General features: G+C 42.4%; 1 long non-coding RNA gene across 1 annotated transcript; it reads left to right on the top strand.

Moving 5' to 3' along the window:
- The first annotated feature begins 5305 nt into the window (after window positions 1-5305).
- On the top strand, window positions 5306-8260 carry LOC136508959 (uncharacterized). The gene is made up of 3 exons (XR_010772159.1): window positions 5306-6039; window positions 7375-7441; window positions 7923-8260. It is a non-coding gene; the product is annotated as an uncharacterized lncRNA (long non-coding RNA).
- Window positions 8261-21497: the final 13237 nt, after the last annotated feature.

Genomic DNA, 21497 nt, shown 5'->3' with positions numbered 1-21497 from the left:
AAGATGAGGATGATGATGATGATGAAGATTCAAGTGATGATGATCAATCTTCCTCCTCCACCTCTGACCTTGATGAAGAATCAATCAAACTTATCAAAAAGGTGGAGAAGATGATCGTTAGGCTCAATGTCAAGGGTGTGCCCATCCAAATTCAAGACCTTGTTTTCACTAATCAAAGAAATGAGCAAAGAAAGAGGGGATGCTATGGATGCGGCGAGTTGGGGCACTTTGTGGAAGTTTGTCCAAACAAGCCCACACCCAAGACAAAGAAGAAGGCGTGCAAGAACAAAGCCCTCACAACAATAAGGTCATGGGATGATTCTTCAAGTGAAGAAGAAAACCATCACAAGAGGCGAGGGCGCAAGCACTCATCATCAAGCTCTTCCCGTGTGTGCCTTATGGCACGAGGTAATGAAAGCTCATCCTCTAGTGAGAGCGATAGTGATGATGATTTGCCTTCTTATAATACAATTGTGCAACAAAATCTTAAATATGCTAAAGTTTGCACTAGTCAACAAAAGAAGCTCAAAAATTTAAAAGAAGAGCTAGGTAGTTCACAAGAAGCATACAAAAATTTGCTTGAACAATATGAAAACTTTGCAAATCTCAATGTTGAACTATCTACTAAAATTGAGCAACTTGAGGCTAGTGCAACAACAAATGCATGCACAATCAAGGATGAGCAACTTTTAAAGAAAAATGGAAAATTAAAAGAAAAGTTAGCTAGCTCACAAAATGATTATCAAAGTTTGCTTGCTAAAATGGAAATCATGTGCAAACATTGTGATGAGCTAACAAATAAAGTTGCTAATCTTGAGGCCGTCAAAAATACCCCCACCAAGGCATCTAAAAAGAAAAGTTCGATCATTAAAAAGGATGCCTCAACTTCTTGCAAAGATTTATGTTTAGACTCACCTTTGTGCAACCAAGTTTGTGTTGAGAAAGTTATTGTAGACACATGCACACAAGAGGTTGCAAAGAAGAATGAGCAACTCAAGCAAGAAGTAGCTCGCCTCACCAAGGACTTGACTCAAGTGAAAGGCAAGGCGAAGCAAACCCAACTTCATCAAGATAACACCGTCAAGGGAGTGAAGAAGCTTGATGAAGGACAAACCGTGGTTTATTACGTGTGCCACAAGGAAGGTCACAAGTCCTATGAGTGCAAGGTGAAGAATGGGGGAGGAGCAAAGAAGAAGGAGAAAAAGCAAACAAGCAAGCTCTCCAACACCTACACCAACAAGGTGGACAAGAAGGCCTCCACACCTTATCTCTTGAAGAAGAAGAAAAATGATAAGGTGGTGGCCATCAAGGTGAACAAGCAAGCCAACAATGGGGTCAAACGCTTTTGGGTGCCAAAAGAAATCATTTCAAACATGAAGAGCACCAAGAAAGTTTGGATCCCGAAAGGGAAGTGAGAAGTCCGTCGGAATTCGGGGAATTTGGAGACTTGGCAAAGTATGGGTGCATTTAATGGGGTGCATCATGATGGACAAAGTCGTTGCCAAGTAGGTTAGTGAATACTATGGACCCAAATTCCCCTTCCCATGTTAGGTAACTAGATGTCATTACTTCCAATTAGTATTCATTTCAAATGGCTTTGTCTTTCAATTGGTATACTCTTAAAGCATCTAGTTATCTTTCATGCCTAATGTTTGCATTTACATGCTCACATCTTTTGTTATGCATTCAATAGGTATATCATATGGTAGGCTTGCTCGGTTACATTATCAACCCTTGGAGCAAACCTACATGGTTTAAAATTGTTTAGGAGCACGGCACATAGCTTGTTTTACAATTAATTATCTAATATGTGCCAAAGTCCAAATTGTAGATAATCTCTCTCAAATATCATCTTTCAAATGGTATTTTGATTCTTAAATCAATGTGCACAAATTTTACAAGAATTCAACACTTGTGTGCACAAATTTAGAGGGAGCTTAATCTACAACTTGGATGCTTGGAGACTAACACTTGTTCAAATAGTATCAATCCTTTCAAACCTATCACATGTGTAGTAGTCTCATTGTAAGGAAATTGGAGTCCCCGGAGTTAAGCATCATTCTTCAAATTGACTTTATCATGTTGATTTCATTTCATATTTACATGCTTTCTCCATGCATTATATAGATTAAACTCTCTTGAACAATAAATTGCTAACTATGCATATGCGTTGTTTTCTATCATATGTATGCATATATTTAGGGGGAGCTTATTCTATATATGAGTCAAATTTTTGTGATCCATTTCACTCTACATACAAAGGATCATGAAATTTGACCCTCCCTTGTGCTACTAATGTCTTCCTTTTTGGTGTTTGATGCCAAAGGGGGAGAATTTGAAGGACCAAAGGCAAGCATCAAGTTGATGTCTACAAGTGGTAATGGTCCGAGAAAGGGAGGAACGTGACTTATGGATTAGTCTAAGTAGTGGGAGAATTTTTTTTAGAAAGCTAGGCTTTAAATCCATAATATCATATGGGGACATTTACAAGGGCAAGACAAGCTTTTAAGTAAAGTTTCAATTGGTATCTATCAATTAGTATCATATAACCTTGCCCTTTGCATTGTATCCTAGCAAGTAGGTAGTTTTTAACTTCCAAATTCTTATTATTTGCTTGCTTTGGTCGTGTTGGCATCAATCACCAAAAAGGGGGAGATTGTAAGGAAAATGGACCCTTGGCCCATTTACTTTGGATTTTGGTGTTTGATGACCAACACAACCAAATTGGACTAATGAATTTGCAAGTGTTTGTTTTGTAGTCCAACAGGGTGCAAGACGTGACTTGGACGAAGGCGATGTGACGATCCGATGATCAACACCTTGAGTAAGACCTTAGGAGCACAAGAAAAGACCCAAGATATCAAGCAAAGTCCAAGCATGAAGATAGGAACCAAGCCGTACGCAAGATCACGAAGAAACGAGCTCGTAGAGGCGACCGGACGCAAGGACCGGACGCTGGAAGCGCGACCGGACGCTAGACCGGTGGCTCGGCAGACAGGCGACCGGACACGAGGACCGGACGCTGACGGCAACCGACCGGACGCTGGAACGCAGCGTCCGATCGAGTACAGAGAGGTTCCAGGCGCGCGAAACTGCGACCGGACGCTGGCAGCGTCCGATCGGTGGTTCACTGCTGCAACGGTCGGGACGACCGGACGCGTCCGGTCAGGACGATTCAGCGTCCGGTCAGTAGCAGAATTGTGGGAGTTTGACCCCAACGGCTACTTTCTCAGTGGGGCTTATAAATACAACCCCCAACCGGCCATTTGAGGTGTGTGGAACTGAGGAAACATACCAAGGGTGTTGATACACCATTTTAGTGATCTCCACATGCATAGTGCTTAGTGTTTTATTAGGTGATTAGCATAAGTGCTTTGTGAAGTACTTAGGTTGATTAGACCACCGCTTATGCGCTTGCTCTAGGTGTTTGCCTAGTGTTTAGTGAGGTTTGCATACCTCTTGCCACCCCGTGCTTGCGAGCACAAGTGTTGTACATCGGAGGGGCTTGAAGTCTTGCGAGATCACACCAACCGCGGTTGTGGTGTGGCCGCCACCGTGTACCGGAGGGAACAAGGCCCACGGCGTTTCGGCCGAAAGCTTGATAGTGAAGACGGCGGAGAGAATCCGGGAGAGGCTTGCCGTGAGGCACATCGGAGACCCACTTGCGCGTGGGGAAGGCCCGAGGCTATCCACGGACTCACCCGATCGGGAGCTTGGCCCTTGCGAGGGATTCCTTGCGAGGGGCTCCAACGAGAACTAGGGGGAAGCTTGCGTGCTTCTCGATACCTCGGTAAAAATACCGGAGTCGTCGACGGGAGTTTGCATATCTCTACCTTGCTCTTTAGCTTCCGCATTTATATTGATTACGTTACTACATTTGCGGTAGAGATAGCAACACACTAGCAAAACCATAGTTGCACATCTAGATAGCTTATCTATTGCATAGGTTTTGCTAGGGCAAGAAAAGAGGCCATAGTTTAGAGTTAGAATTTTAAGTTGCCTAATTCACCCCCCCCCTCTTAGGCGTCACGGTCCCTTCAGCCGCGTTGACTGTCCCTGAGCTGCCTCCTTCCTCTGCTCCGGCCTCTTCATGCGCTACAGGAAACCCTAGCTGCATGTGCTACAGGTCGCGACGACAGTAGCGGCGGCAACCAGGACCTAATGCCTGCTCTTCAGATCTGTGCTTTCGTTTACTGAATTCTGCCATTCCCTTTTCTGCTAGAAAGATTTGCTAATGCGTGTTATTTTCTTCTATTTTTTCGCAGCTAGATTTACTGATCACCTTTTTGGTTTACCTTGCGTCTTTGCTGGACCTGCGCTTCTCTTCTTCCGCGTTTGTCAACCTTTTGGTTCTCCTGTTTGTTTGAGTTTTCGGTACAATTATGTGCACTGGTGTTCTTGCAGCTCAATTAATTGGAGTACCTGCAACTGCAAGCCTGAGCAAGAAATACAACAAAGGTCAGTGTTTTCTTGCTTTGGAAGTTCCTGTAATCTTAGGTTTATTTCCAATTTGGTCTAATAAGGAGTGAACTCGAATGGTGTAGGCTCGCATTTATAGTTTCAATTCTTATTTTCGAAAGACCCAGGTTCCTGCATCCCCTATATTTTTTTTAAAAAATCGCTTCATTCTGCTCGGACATTTTGGGTCACCGGTTCTTTTCATTTAATTGTTCTTCTTCACTCTTTTCCTCCCTTTTTTTTCTTCAGTGAAATTTAATAGTCGTTCCTGCAGTAGTTAGATCATGAAAGAAAAATTGGGGAGTTCAATGGGCAACCAAAGAAAATACTACTACTGTATTTGAAGGGAACAAATAAAACAAAAAAAAGTTCTTCTCAGGTTCATGGAATATGGGAGAGTGATGTCAGCATGCCCTTTGCCTCCACTTCCTTCTGTTTAGTCATTTTAGGTTCATAGGCCTTTTATTTAGTTTCAAATATATACAGTTACATAGTTTAGTGCGTCAGTGTTCTAAACGTGCCTTTCCAGTTTTTTGTTTCTATAATATTCCACTTCACCTATCCTCATATAGTCATATTCCATTGTCCATGTTTGTTTCCTCTGCTTATTTTTCAAGGTGCGCTCTTCGTAGGAAAGGGTGCTTACTCTCGTTGTGGAGATATGTTGGTGTCTGCAGGTTGCCTCTGACGGCGACTATGCTTTATTTGTAAGTCAGCAAAATGGTCCATTTATGTTTCAAAGTGCGCCCTTCGCAGCGAAGGGTGCTTACTCCTGTTGTGGAGATATGTTGGTGTCTCCAGCTTGGCTCTGTTCTCGGCTATGCTTTATTGGTAAGTCAGACAAATGGTTCATACGCTTTTTGTTGTATGTTCAAGCTATTTCACCTAAATTTTTGTTACATGCTTTAACAATGTGGTTGCATAATCACTAGATCCTAGGTTTAGATAAGTATGCATGCTTACATATTTGAAGTGGAATCGTTGTGCATTCCATACTATCTTAAGGGATTAAATGTTCGGGCCACTTTCCGAGGATTAGATCAATTAAATAACTATGATTTCCATGTTTAGCCTGAGGTGGATGCACTTAATTTGCTGTAGTAGAAATTTCGTATGGCACGTATCTATACAGTCTACGAGTTGCCTTTCGTGGTGCATTAACAGAGTTAGCCTAGCCAAATTCACTTTCATTTGTTACGGCGTGGAGTAGCTGTAGCATATTTTTGTTCCTTCTCTACAAATAATGCCATAATGGTGCTTCATTTAAATGGTGAGTTTTCACAGTTCAGTTGTATTCAGTGCAATCATAGCGCAGATGTAAATGGTGACCTTTCACAGTTAAGTTCTATTGAGTACCATATTTCCTATTTATGCTTTGGGGTTATTATTTCGTTTCCCTCAAATTAATTGACTTTGGACAATGGATGATGTATATGTGCCATGAACAAAAGACTGGATCATCATTTTACTAATTATCGTTTTCTTCAAATTTAGTTCAATGATATTTGTTTGACTGGTTTTGGTACCTCAGACCTGTGACTCCCACAAGGAAGACATGATTTTGGGACTGCTAAAGTGGTGGTGACCAATTCTTATTGTACTTCTTCCACCTATGTCATATCACTCTACTGTGTTTTCATGTTTAGCAAAACCCATGTGGTTAGTAGTTTGCTGCTATATGTGTGTTTTTCCCTGTATGCAGGATACCCTTGATATCTATGTTTATTCCTTAGCAGCGTTGAGTTTTTCTTGTTTACAAGAGTGCATGACAAAACAAATCTTTTCATTTGGTGTGCTTTGCATGAATAATATGTTCAAATTATTAAATTGATTTCCTAATGTCGTCCCCATATTAGCTAAAATTCTTTGTTATTGTTTCTTCGTCCCCTCTTCTGTTTCTGTATACCAAAGAAAATATATACTTGCCAGCATGTAGCTAATTATTTTTGCACCAGCTTTGGTTTCAAAGAATTGCTACAAACTATATCTCACTTCTTCTATGATACGGCCATGTACTCATCCCAAGGCAAGTTTGTTAGTCTATTTATGTACTTCATTCTTAGCCTGTTAATTTAGTATTTTAATACATACATTCTCTATTTATGACTACTTGACAATGGCCGCCTTGGCTATAGAGAAATCATCTGCTTACGTTTTATGTGTATAGAATGTTGTGTTGATGCCAAAGAGGTTTCGTGTGTCATCAAAGCACCTGCCTCTTCTTTTTTCTTCTCTTTGCGCCAAACTATTTTTCTGCGATCTTTTTAGTTTGCTAAGAAAAGAAAAAAGAGGGCTCTGCCTCTGCCTCGGATTTTATCGAGCGCGAAAAGATTGGAAGCAAGGATGTCAAACTGTCTCGGATTTTTAGTGTGGTTTTAAATAGCTCTTTCGGAGATGCTCCAATATATAACCAACCCCAACGATGACCTTCTGTGATTCTCTAGGGGGTTTCATGAAGGATGTCAAACTGTCTCGGATTTTCCATGCTATGTTTACGGTCCTAACTTTTTGAGCCATACGTACCTTCATGAAATAACTAACATAGATTTCAAAGTTTTCTCTTCATTGATGCTATTTTTTTTGCTCCTACCTTGGACCTCGATCAAGGTTATGGTGTTTCCATTAATTTGTTTTAGGTTGTTGCAGATCTATCTTTTATCTTTCTTTTTTCCTTCCATGTTTTTGGTCTTGTTCCCCTAGAATCCTGGTTCATTTAGCTTCATGGGTTTCTTCGCCATTGCATTCTCCTGTAGTCTGCTCCATCTATCTTGATGGCTTTCTTCGTCATTGCAATTTGTAACCATATGGTGTTTTCTCCGTTTTTAGCGTCTACTGCTCTTCTTTTCAAGTTTCTATCTCTTCAGCTGCTATTTCAGTTCCCATGTTCATTCATGTTTCGGTTTATTTGATTTGCAGTGCACATCACTATATGGCACAAGGAGTGCTTTGCCAAATCGAAGACGCAAAGGACTTATCTATGCATGTATTATACATTCTGTACCTCTTCCTTCCTTTGACTACTTTCTCCATACATAGATTGAATGCCTCTGAGAAAAAACAGAATTAAACATCTTGAATAGTTATTGATGAGTAATGTGTTCAAAAGTAGCTATGGATAATTTAAGCTTGCTACTTTTAGCTGGCAAGATTTCTTGTAGTAGATTGTAGGTTATATAGATTAGTCATCTATACATGGATTGCCTGTGCAGTGCTTTCGGTACCAGCTAGGGCTGGCAAATTAGGTGATGATGTTGCATCTGCTACATAATATGGCCTGTCATTTTCTTACGCCGTAGCAGCAACACATCAATTCTTTCTTGAGTAAAGTCCATTGCTTATTTTGTTTAGGCACCTTGTGAGCATTGTGTATTCCTCGCGTGGTGCAAAATAAAACGAGTTGCTTATGTGTGCCTTCTGTGTGTACCTAATTGTCTTTTCTCCTCTTTCTATCATGTACCCTGCAGGTCATAATGCTACGTTGAAGGGAAATGCAGCTAGCGTACGCATTTATATTGAAGATGAAAGGAAGCAAAGTTGCAATATATTTTCAGAAGACATCCGCGAAGCAATCCAGCAAAACTGTTCTCGTGTGTTTACCATCGGCAAAAGTAGAAACTTTCTTTTCCCATTTAGATACCTTTCTCGGTTGTATAACAGTTTAACACAATATTAACTGAATATTCTTGACGTTGTCATTCAAACCAACGTTCCAGCTTCTCTATATAACATATGTACATATCAGCTCGATGGATGCACTTCCGCCTAACTTGCGACGCGCGCAAAGGCGCGCGCAACATACTAGTTGTATACTAATTGTACTACTTTTGTCCCATTTCAAACATTTTTTAAAACCGGGTTTCTTTTATCCCTTTTGGGCTTTGGAGGGGATCGTGCAGCGCGCGTAGGGAGGCGTGGGCTGGGCGCATGACCAGGGTCGTGGCGCCGCTGGCTTCGGCGCTGGGTGCTGCCGTGCTCGCATGATGGTGATGTGGCCCGACAGGCGCTAGGCCCACTGGCCCACGGGGGGCGTGTGGGATGTGGTGCGTGGCAGCGGCGGAGCTCTGTGTCGACACCGCCAAGGCCGCGTGCGAGGGTGCTGGGCGGGCTGTGCGTTGTACACATGCTGAGCAGGGATTGTCGTCAGCCCACCGGTGACCGGAGAGTAGAGAATTAGGCCCCGTTCGTTAAAAAAAAAAACAAGCCGAAACACTGGTCTAACTGATTTGTTGTGTTCCGGCTAAAAAAATAAACTGAAAAATACGGATTATAAGACAAGCGAATAAAACTTTAGGGAGTACGAATTATAAGACAAACGAACAGAACCTTAGGAAGTGAGCTCTCCTCTTTCCTTTCTCATTCCTCGCTCTTGGCTACCAATCGCTTTCTTTTCTCTCTCTTTTTTGGATCTCCTCCGTCCAAAACCCCACGACACGCGCATGCGTGCATGTAGATGTACAACCTTTCTCTATCCCATCACTTTTAATTTGAGAAAAATATTCAATCTCTTTATGAATTTAGATGTGCTTTATACATGGCATTGGTTTTGGTCGATCTCTAAATAAACCGAAGACAGAGAGGGATGGAGGACGGATGCCAGCCATGACCGGCTCATATGGAACATGGCACACCGAGGCAGAAGGAAGACAATGGCGGCAAAAGATTTTTGGCTTGAAACTTTGAATGCAGCAGGGAAAAATTGGAGCCACGGAAGAGAAAGAAACAGATGTGCGGCCGATGGAGGGCGTGGTGAAAAGGGAAAGAAGGAAATGCGCGCGGGAAAAGAAGGAAACGTGCGCTGTTGGCTTGGTAACGACGTTTGGAGCGCGGTTAGCAACAGATTTATCCGTAAAACAACCGACGCCGGCGCAATTAAAACAGGACTCCGTTTTATTGTCTATCGGGACTCCTTGATCACAATATTGGTCACCATGCCCGAGCCAAATGTGATGGAGATAAATGAACCGAGGGAGTACATACATAATCTATGGAGCTTACAGGCCACCATAGTAATGGATACGGATGTAGTAATCTGCATATTCATCTTGCAAAACGTAGTTTGGCGGAACTGCCGTTCCGATTGACAGGACTGGTGCAGGGCCGTCAGTGCGCTGAGCCTGATGAATCGTACAGAAAGCCACCGCTGGGCTCACCATCTGGCTTCCAAGGACCATCATGTTCATTCAAATCCAAGCAGCCCATGTTGAGGACTGCTCCCTCTGTGCCTCGGGCAGAGGGAAGGGGGCTTGTGCCCCCGTAGGTTTCACATAATCTTCAATGTATGCCCATTAACTACTCGGGATTAGATGTAGTCTTAGATTATGTGCCTGTTTAGTTCTCAAAATTTTGTAAAATTTTTCAAGATTTTCTGTCACATCGAATTTTGGACGCATGCATGAAGCATTAAATATAAATAAAAAATAAAACTAATTACACAGTTTTGACGAAATTCACGAGACGAATCTTTTAAGCCTAATTAGACTATGATTTGACACTAATTGCTAAATAACAACGAAAGTGCTACAATAATATTTCTCAAAAAATTTCGCCAACTAAACAAGGCCTATGTTTGGATGAACTAGGACTAGTAATTAACTGACTAGTATTTAGTTAACTAGTAATTAGTTTAGCCTTGTTTGGATCCTTAGGCTAATAGGCACAGAGGGAAGTTGATCCAAACAATTACGTACCCCTGGCAGTTCAACTAACCACGCATGTACTGATGTACGTTCGTCCACCTCACGCTGTGTTGCTTGCTCGCCGTTTTTTTTTCGATTTTTGTGCGCGCTCACCGAAGTTGATTATAAAATTTTTGTATTAAAATACTGTGGACAACAAATAAGTCTCAATTAAAATAACGTTCGTTCTAGAAGTACAAATAGTTCATACAAATAATTGACCAGAGGTACCATCGAATCGCTCTGAGAAAAAAAAATCGAATCTCGCCTCTGGATCCATTGGCCCGTTCCTCTTGCTTCATTGTGCGAGAAAAATACTATTTTAGGCCCCGTTCGCTGGTCTGAACTTTGGCTGAAACTGGCTGAAAAACACTGTTTCGGCTGAATTGTTGTGAGAGAAAAACACTGTTCCGGCTGAAAAAACAAGCCGAACAAGCCAAATTTAAGACAAGCGAACGGGACCTGATAGAATTATAAGAGAAGTTGAAAAAGACAGATCAACCTGACAGAAAACAAATCATTGTTTGCTGTTGAAGGGTCGAGATGGCGGATTAGAGGGGGTGAATAGTCTTTTCTAAAATTAATCGCGTCGGCTAACCGAAACAAGTGCGGAATTATAACTATCGGTTTATCCAAGATTACACCCCTCTATCTATGTTCTCTAGCACCTTCCAAAGATACTAATCAAGCAACAAAGGTGTCGAGCTAGCTAGAGCTCACCTAACCAATTCTAGGAGCAAGGTTACACAAACATATGCCACTAGTACTTTAAGCAACAAGGGAGCTCCTACACATGCTAGTCACAAAAGCACAAAGCTAACTAAGCTCACTAGCAATGCTCAATAACAAGGCAACCAATGCCTAATTAGAGAGCGCAAAAACTTAGCTACACAAACCAAGCAATGTGACTAACAAGGTTACTAAAACCAAATTAGCCATGCAAGGGAGCTACTTCTATGCTATACAAGCAAGAAGGTAATTAGCAAACTACACAAGCTATCTAATTACAAGAGCAACTACACAAGCTTAATATGTATAAAAGTAATTGCAAGCTTGTGTAATGGGATGCAAACCAACGGGAAGAATAAGGTTGACACGATGATTTTTCTCCCGAGGTTCACGTGTTTGTCAACACGCTAGTCCCCGTTGTGTTGACCGCTCACTTGGTGGTTCGACGGCTAATTAGCATCATCCGCTAAGCCCGCACGTCGGGCGCTGCAAGAACCTACCCTTGAGTGAGGGTAGCTCAATGACACGCTTTACTAGAGTTGCTCTTCGCGGCTCCCGCGGGGCGAGCACAATGCCCCTCACAAGCACTTCTCCGGAGCGCCGCACAAGCTTCTTGCGGGCTTCCACGGAGACCACCACCAAGCTGTCTAGGAGGTGGCAACCTCTAAGAGTAACAAGCACCACCGGCTTGTAACTCGATCACCTAGTGCCACTCGATGCAACCTTACGATGCAATCGCACTAGAATCGCTCACTCACACAATCGGATGATCGCTATCAAGTATGTGTGAGATGGAGGGCTCCTAAGCACTCTCAAACATGGACACAAAGTCCTCCAAGGTGCTCAGCACCAGCCATGGTCGAAGGCCACTTCTATTTATAGCCCCAAGGGCTAAACTAGCCGTTACCCCTTCATTGGGCAAAAATCGGGCCGACCGGACGCTCCGGTCGTGTTGACCGGACGCTTGTAACACCTCAGGTGTTTGTCACCAGTTAAGCAATGGGTTTAAGCTTAAACATGACAGATTAAGAGACGATGGAGATGTCAAGATCAAACCTATGGAAATAAGCCCCAACCTAAACTCGGATATTGCACCCTTGCTTACATATGGACCCTTGTTAAGATTATGCAAGAGTAATTCTAAACATGCTTCTTCCATGTACATTACATCCACATGCATCTATCTAGACCCGTGGAAAAGTTTCATGAAGTTTGGAATCAAAAAGTCACATAAAATGATAAGTCATATCTTTGCATGAATTGCTTTATCAAGTGAATGGAAACATATGAAATCAACCAAACCTTGTAACCTTGCTCAAACAACTCTAATTGAACTCTACAACAAAAGTTATGAAGGGTTCGTGTTGAGCGAAGGTGGTGAAAATGTCCGAAAATAATGGAAACCCTATATTTTGTAGCAGAAAGGACTTTGCGTTGACCGAGAAATAAAGTCGACTTCTGGACCAGATATGAGGTTTGACCAAAAATGAAAGTTGTAGTCCATATCATGTAGAACAAACTTTGTTTTTGGACCAAGAGCTGGATCAACTTGGAAATAAGTCAAACAGAGGCTCGAAGTTGGAACCTGCTGCTGATTTCAACACTTAGAATTATTCTAAGTCAGTTTCGCTAAGCAACGACGTTGGCATTCCGCGTTCTCCAAATTTTGCTAAGCAACTTCAGTTGATCCAAATGTAAAAGTTGGAGCTTACATGATGGGGAAGAACATACAAGAAGATGGCACCAGTTGCATTTCATTTCGACCATCAATTTTGGATGTTTGCTTATCGCTGTCAAATCACTGACACTATCAAGTTTAGTACTAATTATCTGCTAATCCAACAGCCTAATGGCCGAGCACCCTTAATCAAGTTTGTAGAGCATCAGAAGATGAAGAATTTTGCTTCAAGGCCCATAGCCCAGTTCGGAGCAGAGCTGGCCCAAAAACGGACCCCAAGTCGGGCACAGAGACGCACGCCACGTGTTTGTTGTTTTGTCTCCGTGGCAGCCATGCAACAGAGCGCGCACTCCATTGCCGCCGCGCGTCCCGCCTCCGCGCCACGCGCTGCCCTGCCCCTGCGCCTCCAAATGCGAACGCCCGAGCTGCCCGAGCACTCACTCGCCTCCCCACTCTCCTTCCCTCGCTCTCTGGTGCTGCGCGCGCTCCGGAACGAAGCCGCCATGGACGCCGTCGCGAAGCTCATGCCACCGCTGCCGTTCCCGCCGCTCCCAGTCTCCTCACTCCCCACAAGCACCGCCCTAAGCTTCGCCGCCATCTCCTTCACGTCGCGCTCGTGCTCGCCGTCGCAAACCGCCACCGTGGCCGTGGAAGCTCCGGTCGCCGCCGCTGTAGCCGCTGCCCGCGCGTGGCCAAGCCGCCGTGGGCCACCTCGGGTCGAGCCGAGCAGCCTAGCGTGTGCGTAAGGGCCCCCTAGTGCTCCCCCGCCCCTCAGCCGCCGACGACGTGCCTTCTCCGGCCGGATTCCGCGAGCTCCGACGACCTCTCTGTTCAAAATTCGCGTCAGGGACTTCGCGCGACAATTCGACAAAGTGAAGGGGCCTAACTGCATTGTCATTGACTCATGTGAATAGTGCCGTAGGACTGGTTTGTAATTATTTTGCAGGAACTTTGGAAATTCATAGTAAATCATAGAAAATTCGTAAAATAGTAAATGAGGACTTTTTGGAATCCTTGTGAAATTCTCTATGCACTAGATCTATAATATTACATGTTTTACTTTAAAGTTTTAGCTGTAAAAATATATTTATGCAGCTAGGTTTGTAATACTAGTGGTATTTGTCTTTTTCATAACTGTAGATCTAGGGCTCCAAATGGAGTGAAATTTTTGTGGCATGCTACTCATATGATAGTTGATGTGTGATAAAAATTTCATGAGTATTGGATGAAGTATGAGTGAGTTATTGGTTTATCTTGCTCTCACATGAATTCTTGCTTTAGCAACTTGTCTTTTTCGTAGAGGTTGCTATACATATCCAAATGGAGTGAAATTTATACAGTAGACTATTAAGAGGATATGTGAGCCACTGTAATTTTTGTAGAAGTTATTGTGCACTTTTGGTATATGTTCATTAAGTCACCTTATTATCTAAAATAAATTAAGAAATGCATTAAAAGAATTTATTTGGTCATGGACACTAGGTTTTCTGGTGTTCTTTAGTCATGTGTGACATGTTGGTAAAGTTGGTTTTGCCTAATTATGTATTTGTAACATAAGTTAATAATTATTTTCTTGCCGATGTGGTTTATGGACAGATCTGGGAACTTAGCAAAGTTCTTCATGATAATGTGCTTTGTTGTGAAACTTGTTTATACAAAAGTTGTAGATAATTCATGTATCTAGCTTCTATTAAAATTTGGTGTCATTTGGCCAAGTAGTTTAAGAGTTATAGCTGTTTAAAGTTGGGTTTCAGAAATGGTTGTTTTCTGTCAATTGTGGACCAGTTTCTGTAAATGAATATATTTGACTTAGTTAACTTGAGAATCATGCTGAGATGATTAAAGATGAAATGTAGATAATTTCCTAAGCTTTCCAGAATGTCTTGTTTCATATCATTTGGATTTATAAAACTCCAGATATGATTGATTTATGAAGCTGCTGTTTGCAAGTCCAGAAATTGGCATATTCCGGTTATAGTTGTTGCTTCACCTTGACTTGCTTTGCATGTTGCTAAGTGTGGTTCACGTCCTTGATAATTAAGTTAAATACACCTGAGATCTTGTGAGACTTATGTGCCATGTATAATATTCTTTGTTATCTTAGCATGATAGATTGTGTGATGTTAAGTTAAGCATCGCAAAGTACTTAAGTGTGTTTAGTGTAAACGATGCTTGTCTTGCTTGCTATTTGTGATGCGTCTCATGGTACTATTCTTCATATTCATGCACTTGCTTCTTGCATCTCATCTAGGTACGCTAGATGAACCACGTGAAGGACGTGATGTTGGAGCCGAATCCGAAGACGATGTATGGAGTATCTGTCCCGAAGATGGAAGGACTAAGCGAGTGCTAGGATCTGAGATGTCACCAGGATGGTGCAAGCTAACTGAACTGACTTGTGTCGGATCCCAGGCAAGCCCCGGAGCATTATAAGCCTCCTAATTTATAAAAGCAATTCTTTCTATATATGAGTTATATATTGTTGCATTAAGTTGTAGGAGTTGGTTGAAACCGTTGATGCATTTATTACTATCCTTGCCTACCTTATTACCTTTTACCCTGTTAGGTCAGGATCGAATAACTGCTTAGCCTTGCTTAGACCGGTAGCGATCGGTGATATCCGGTCACCTACATTATAGGTGGTTACTGGAAGAATTTAGCTATGGAAAGAATGATATCCTGGAAGTAACCATGGGGTAATGGATAATTGGAGACCGGACGGAATGTCGATAGAGAAGCAACAAGACATGGAGGTCTTGGGTGTGGATCTATCCCCGTCTGTGTCGATTAAGGACCGATCCGTTGTTGGGCCTCGAGTCATGTTGAACGCATGCCTTACATTTAGCTGGCCGGATAAAGTACCTTCCGACCGCGAAGCTGGGAGATTTTTCGGGCCGAGTAGATTGCCCGCAACGCACTGTGCCGGAGCAGGTGTGGTAGGACACGGGGGCGAGATGATAAGACCAAAGTGCAGTCGGTCGGCCCCCGGGTACATGTGGTTCCTGGCAAACTCGAGATTCCTGGAAAGTTGACTCGGTGATCAATATCTCACTTTAGCGGGTGAGTGAGGTTTGTGTAAGGAATAAATCACCAGCTGGTTAGGAATCGATTCGAATCGCCATCGCTCCTGGATAGTGAGCACTTGACTCGAGTTACTTCATCGTAGTAATTATTATGGAACAATGATGGTTATCTGGATGGTATGGGATATGCTAAATTTAAATTGGTAACTGGATGCTATTGGTTAATCAAGTGATTGCTATAGTACAGGTGCTTACCTAGATGGATAGGTCATAATAAAGATGATGCAAAGTACTTAAATTGGTTTCTTCATGATAGCTTATGCTTTTCGCAAATAAGTCAGCTAGCCCACTAAAGAAAGCCTTGCATGATCCTTGGTGTCATTTGTTTTGGTTTTCGACGGGTAAGTCTGGCTGAGTACATTCAAGTACTCAGGGTTTATCCCACCTTGTTGCAGGTGATGTTCTCGACCTGTTGATGATGGTGGCTAACCACCGGTGGGCTCGGTGATTCTATACTTACTTCTCCTCTATATGCTTTTGTCGGATGATGTCACTATGCTAGCAATATATTTGGAACTTATATTAATGTAATCATTTGAAAGCTATGTTGTTTCCACTAAGCAGTTTTAAAACCCCAAACTTGTACTATTATTTGTTAACCCCTTTTTAATATTATTTCCGCTGCAACCTTGATGTATGTGATGTGTATTTGCTTAATCACGCGATCTTGGTTGTGATGTTGATTTACCGAGGTCTTTCGGGACACTCGGCGGACTACCGGGTTTATATGAGTGAAAGTATGGGTGTGTCAACGTGTTAGCGGGGACAACCGTACTTGATCTTATATAAATTGGGCGGTTCTGTCACAGCTGGTATCAGAGCGAGATTAAGCATAATACTATCAGGTACATAGTTTTAAAAGCCAAGTTTTGGTTTTAAAAAGTCTATTTTAACTAAAACTTTAGCTACAGGCAAATTTGTCAAAACTTATTTGCAAAACTATGCTAGCGACATCTTCCTTTATGCCCAGTTAAGGACTATTAGGTGGCTATCTAAGTACTAACTTTGGGGGATGTACTTTATTGCAATTTTTCTTTCGTCGTCCATACGGCGTGCTATTGTATGGATGCCATTCGCTTGAATGGTACTGTATGGATCAATTGCCTCTACGCCCAGGTAAGTGTGAGTTGTGAGAGTATGACCGTCCAACTATCGGTCTAGGGGAGAGTTAGCTGTGGTTACTGGAATATTTACATGTTACACACATGTATATATGAAGGTACTTAATTGTGGGTATATCTGTCGGGTAGCTATGGATATCAAAGTATATACATCTGGGGATGTATATATGGAGAGTATCTTAGTTTACTACTTTCATTGTGTGCTTATTTATCTTTTTGTGGGGATGGGCTGCAATGAATTTGCCTGCAGGTACGCTAACCACGAATGCGTAGATTGAATGTAGCTGACGACTAGCTATATACCGAGAGAGTACGTGTTATGCCACCGACATAAAACGTGATTGTCGCCTTAGGCTGGCAATTTTGTGAGGACGAATAGGACGAGCATGCATCATGATTGTGCTTGTGCATAAATATGCTTTCCCTCACCTTGTTCTAATACTAAGTAACTTGTGATCAATGTGATGTTACTATCTTCTCTGTGTGAAGTTAAACAAGAATGCCTTGTTCCATGTTGCTTGAATAGGAAGTGCTTGAGAAAAGTGTGTGCTTAGCCTTGCTAGAAATAATTGTGGTTACATGCTTAAACCTATAATGTCCTCTAGTTTAGCCAAGTGGTGGGTATGTATGCTTGTTATTTAGGTAGTGCCGTAGTTGTCACCCTTTTGTCCTCGGTAAGCGTACGAGTGTTGAAGAGCGCTATCCTAGAACCACGTCCAAGTTTTGGTAATCACTTGGTGGACACAAGACGTATATGGAAATTCGGCAAGAAGTCCCCTGCTCAGTTGTCCTTGGAAATTAAGCTATGCTCTCTTGCGTTGTGTTTTGATTTTCGGATCCCCTGCTTGTTGACTCCTAACCTTGTGACTACCTTTGTTTGCTATCCCTCCTTCGCATAGTGCTTGCTCCTATGCAACCCAATTTATGCCATGTGAGATTTCTTGTGGGTTGTATGTTCAGTAATGGTGCCACGATTAGCGATCTATGGTGCCGCGACGAAACCGAGAGCCTCCTGTGGGTGCACACACAAGGCTGTGCTGCTCGGCACGCGCTGGTATCGAGGTTTCTAGTCATGATCCATTGCAGAACTACACCAATATGTTATTCTCACTTGAGCTCTTCCTTGGTTATCTCTCCTTATCATGTCAAGCGATCTATATGTCGAACTAGATGCAATAGGACTTCCTTCTGGAGTAGTCCAACGGTTAACCTTTGAAGAACAGGTCACTAACAGGAACATAAATAGACTGCAAGAGGTGGTAGACAAGTGACTCTACTCGACGTGACTGTCCCTGTAATGACGTCGATCATCTAGTGAGCAACTTATGTCATTTTCATTGGATCAGAAAGGTGCACCACACTTAAGGTTGAACAAGTTATCAGTCGGATGATAAATGGACTAGGAGATTATGTGCTGTAATAGGTCACCTGGTATATATGAGATTCCTGTCCAAGTTCTCAATCTTTAGGTGCATAAGGATGACGTAGACAAACCGACCTCCTTTGGTGTGACCCCTTTCTACTGACTTCAATGGCGACCATCTGTAGGCTTCGACTAAAAATTTTTATTGTCAAGAGTAAAGATTTGGAACCTTTTAGTGTTGAGGGACAACTGATTTGTTACCAGTAGGAAAGTTAGTCTTCAGTTAGGTAACGACTATTTGGTAACTATGAAGGCCAGATCTCACAGAACAAAGTTGATCAAGGAAACAGCAAACCTAGCCCTACAATGCAAGTGCTACTTCTTCTCCAAATGTGCTATCAAGTCAATTCCATCTTGGACAATCACGTATATAGTACAAGATGTGGTATCGGCTAGGTAGGAGCTAGTGAAAGCACGTCCCCTGATTTTAGTTAGCATCTTTATGCCCCAAGGTGCCAATTACACATGTGTCCGGACTCTATTGGATGAAGTGCCAAAGGATATATAGGAATGGTTCCTTGTCAATGTAGAAATGCCCTACATGTGGAATAATGTTTTGTGCCCTGCTGAAAACAGCCCACAAGTCCAATGCTTGTGCATAGTCAAGTTGGTGTCTAGAACGATGGTTGAAGTGTTACTAGAGAAGCATGTAAGGAAAACTCTAGCCTCCATCCTCAGCTAGAGAAAGGCTATTGCTGCTATGAGAAAGATTATAGAGTGCAAAATACACATCTCAATGTGCGAAGCGAAGAAAAGAGAGGACACGAAATCTGTCCAGATTTTGTGGCACTAAACCGGTTATCTTCAAGCCGGCGGTTAGCGACTCAAACAAAGTTGAATTGACCCCAAACTTGGTGATCTCATTCTTGCTTAGGACCCTTCAATGTCCTAAGTTGGTTTGAGTATTAGTTGAGTAAAACATCGGATTTGAGAGATACCTTGTCGGCTCGGTTGCTGCCATTTTAGAACACAACAGTTTTGGTAGAGGAATTGTTTGGATGGTCAAACGGTGTTTGGTTGAGTTGAATTTTGGTGAGTAGTTAGAAGACCCATGGATCTACATGCCCACCAAAATTTGTGTATATTGGAGTAGTAGTTTGTAAGATATGAATAGAAAACAAAAGGGTACAGAATCTGCAATTTCGCGGTGACTGCGATCATCACTTGCATTAGACGGTGGTGTTTGTAATTCATGCCAAGGAATTACAACTTGTAGGTATATTGCTAATTAGACAACCCTCCATACCCTTGAGAAGACTAATTGCACCCCTATGTGCCTTGCCTTTGCCCTCTTAGATCAGCAATGCGTGAGCAGTCAAGGTGTTCTAGAAGTCAAAATTGTGCCCTTGCAATTCAAAAGCGATTGGAAAGGTGTCTAACCATATATTTTCTTGGATTATGGTTTTTGAGATATTGATTGGCCTTAGAATGGAAGCCTCGACGACAAATGTAGTAAGAAAGCTGGTTTTGCTACGATGCAAGTCAACCTAACTTGCTGTGCAACTGCACCACGAAGGCAAATTGTGCTCAACCTGTTTGGTAGTGAACTAGTCCCTAGTTTTGTGATTACTTGCAACTTATGTTGTCCTCCAAGCCTCACTAACATCCTTCTACGTCAATGGTTCTCCAATGCTGACATGCCTTTGGTACCTTATATGTGTTTTTACCCAAGAGGTTGCATTAGATTCCACCTAGATCACCGTTGCAACTTGGATACGAAGGCTCCCTAAGGAATGATCATCGAGAACGTTGAGCCGACAGAGTCAGCTACTATGTTTACCATTCACTCAGCAGACTCAGACCATACAATATTGTTATCAGAGAAAGAGAACTGCACACATGGAACCATTGCAACAAGTATCCTTCAGAAGATTATCATCTAGTGCAAAGTCCATATGGTCTGTGCTATATCCACTCGGGAAGTAGATGCTGCAAGTATTTAGTCTACGTTTGTATCGCTCTTCGTACATCGAGGACGAAGTACGTAGGACATTGCTATCTTGGATTCCTCCCAAAGTAACCATACTTCATGAAGGCCAACGAAGGAAATTCTTCAGACAAAACTTACTACAAAGGACAAGTATCAGAAAGTGTCTTGACCAAATTAGCCTCTCTGATGCTCCGAAGTTAAGTAGCCTAATGCTATCACTGATGTTGGAAACTGGATGACATGTTTCTCTTCCCTTAAAAGTCTTTCGCATCGAATCTCGGGACGCGATTCCTTTAAGGGGGGAGGGCTGTAACACCTCAGGTGTTTGTCACCAGTTAAGCAATGGGTTTAAGCTTAAACATGACAGATTAAGAGACGATGGAGATGTCAAGATCAAACCTATGGAAATAAGCCCCAACCTAAACTCGGAATATTGCACCCTTGCTTACATATGGACCCTTGTTAAGATTATGCAAGAGTAATTCTAAACATGCTTCTTCCATGTACATTACATCCACATGCATCCATCTAGACCCGTGGAAAAGTTTCATGAAGTTTGGAATCAAAAAGTCACATAAAATGATAAGTCATATCTTTGCATGAATTGCTTTATCAAGTGAATGGAAACATATGAAATCAACCAAACCTTGTAACCTTGCTCAAACAACTCTAATTGAACTCTACAACAAAAGTTATGAAGGGTTCGTGTTGAGCGAAGGTGGTGAAAATGTCCGAAAATAATGGAAACCCTATATTTTGTAGCAGAAAGGACTTTGCGTTGACCGAGAAATAAAGTCGACTTCTGGACCAGATATGAGGTTTGACCAAAAATGAAAGTTGTAGTCCATATCATGTAGAACAAACTTTGTTTTTGGACCAAGAGCTGGATCAACTTGGAAATAAGTCAAACAGAGGCTCGAAGTTGGAACCTGCTGCTGATTTCAACACTTAGAATTATTCTAAGTCAGTTTCGCTAAGCAACGACGTTGGCATTCCGCGTTCTCCAAATTTTGCTAAGCAACTTCAGTTGATCCAAATGTAAAAGTTGGAGCTTACATGATGGGGAAGAACATACAAGAAGATGGCACCAGTTGCATTTCATTTCGACCATCAATTTTGGATGTTTGCTTATCGCTGTCAAATCACTGACACTATCAAGTTTAGTACTAATTATCTGCTAATCCAACAGCCTAATGGCTGAGCACCCTTAATCAAGTTTGTAGAGCATCAGAAGATGAAGAATTTTGCTTCAAGGCCCATAGCCCAGTTCGGAGCAGAGCTGGCCCAAAAACGGACCCCAAGTCGGGCACAGAGACGCACGCCACGTGTTTGTTGTTTTGTCTCCGTGGCAGCCATGCAACAGAGCGCGCACTCCATTGCCGCCGCGCGTCCCGCCTCCG

The sequence above is a fragment of the Miscanthus floridulus genome, chromosome 15 (assembly GCF_019320115.1).
Source record: "Miscanthus floridulus cultivar M001 chromosome 15, ASM1932011v1, whole genome shotgun sequence".
NCBI classification, from domain to species: Eukaryota; Viridiplantae; Streptophyta; class Magnoliopsida; order Poales; family Poaceae; genus Miscanthus; species Miscanthus floridulus.
The sequence above is the reverse complement of the archived record's forward strand: the minus strand, read 5'-3'. Positions and strand labels throughout refer to the sequence as shown.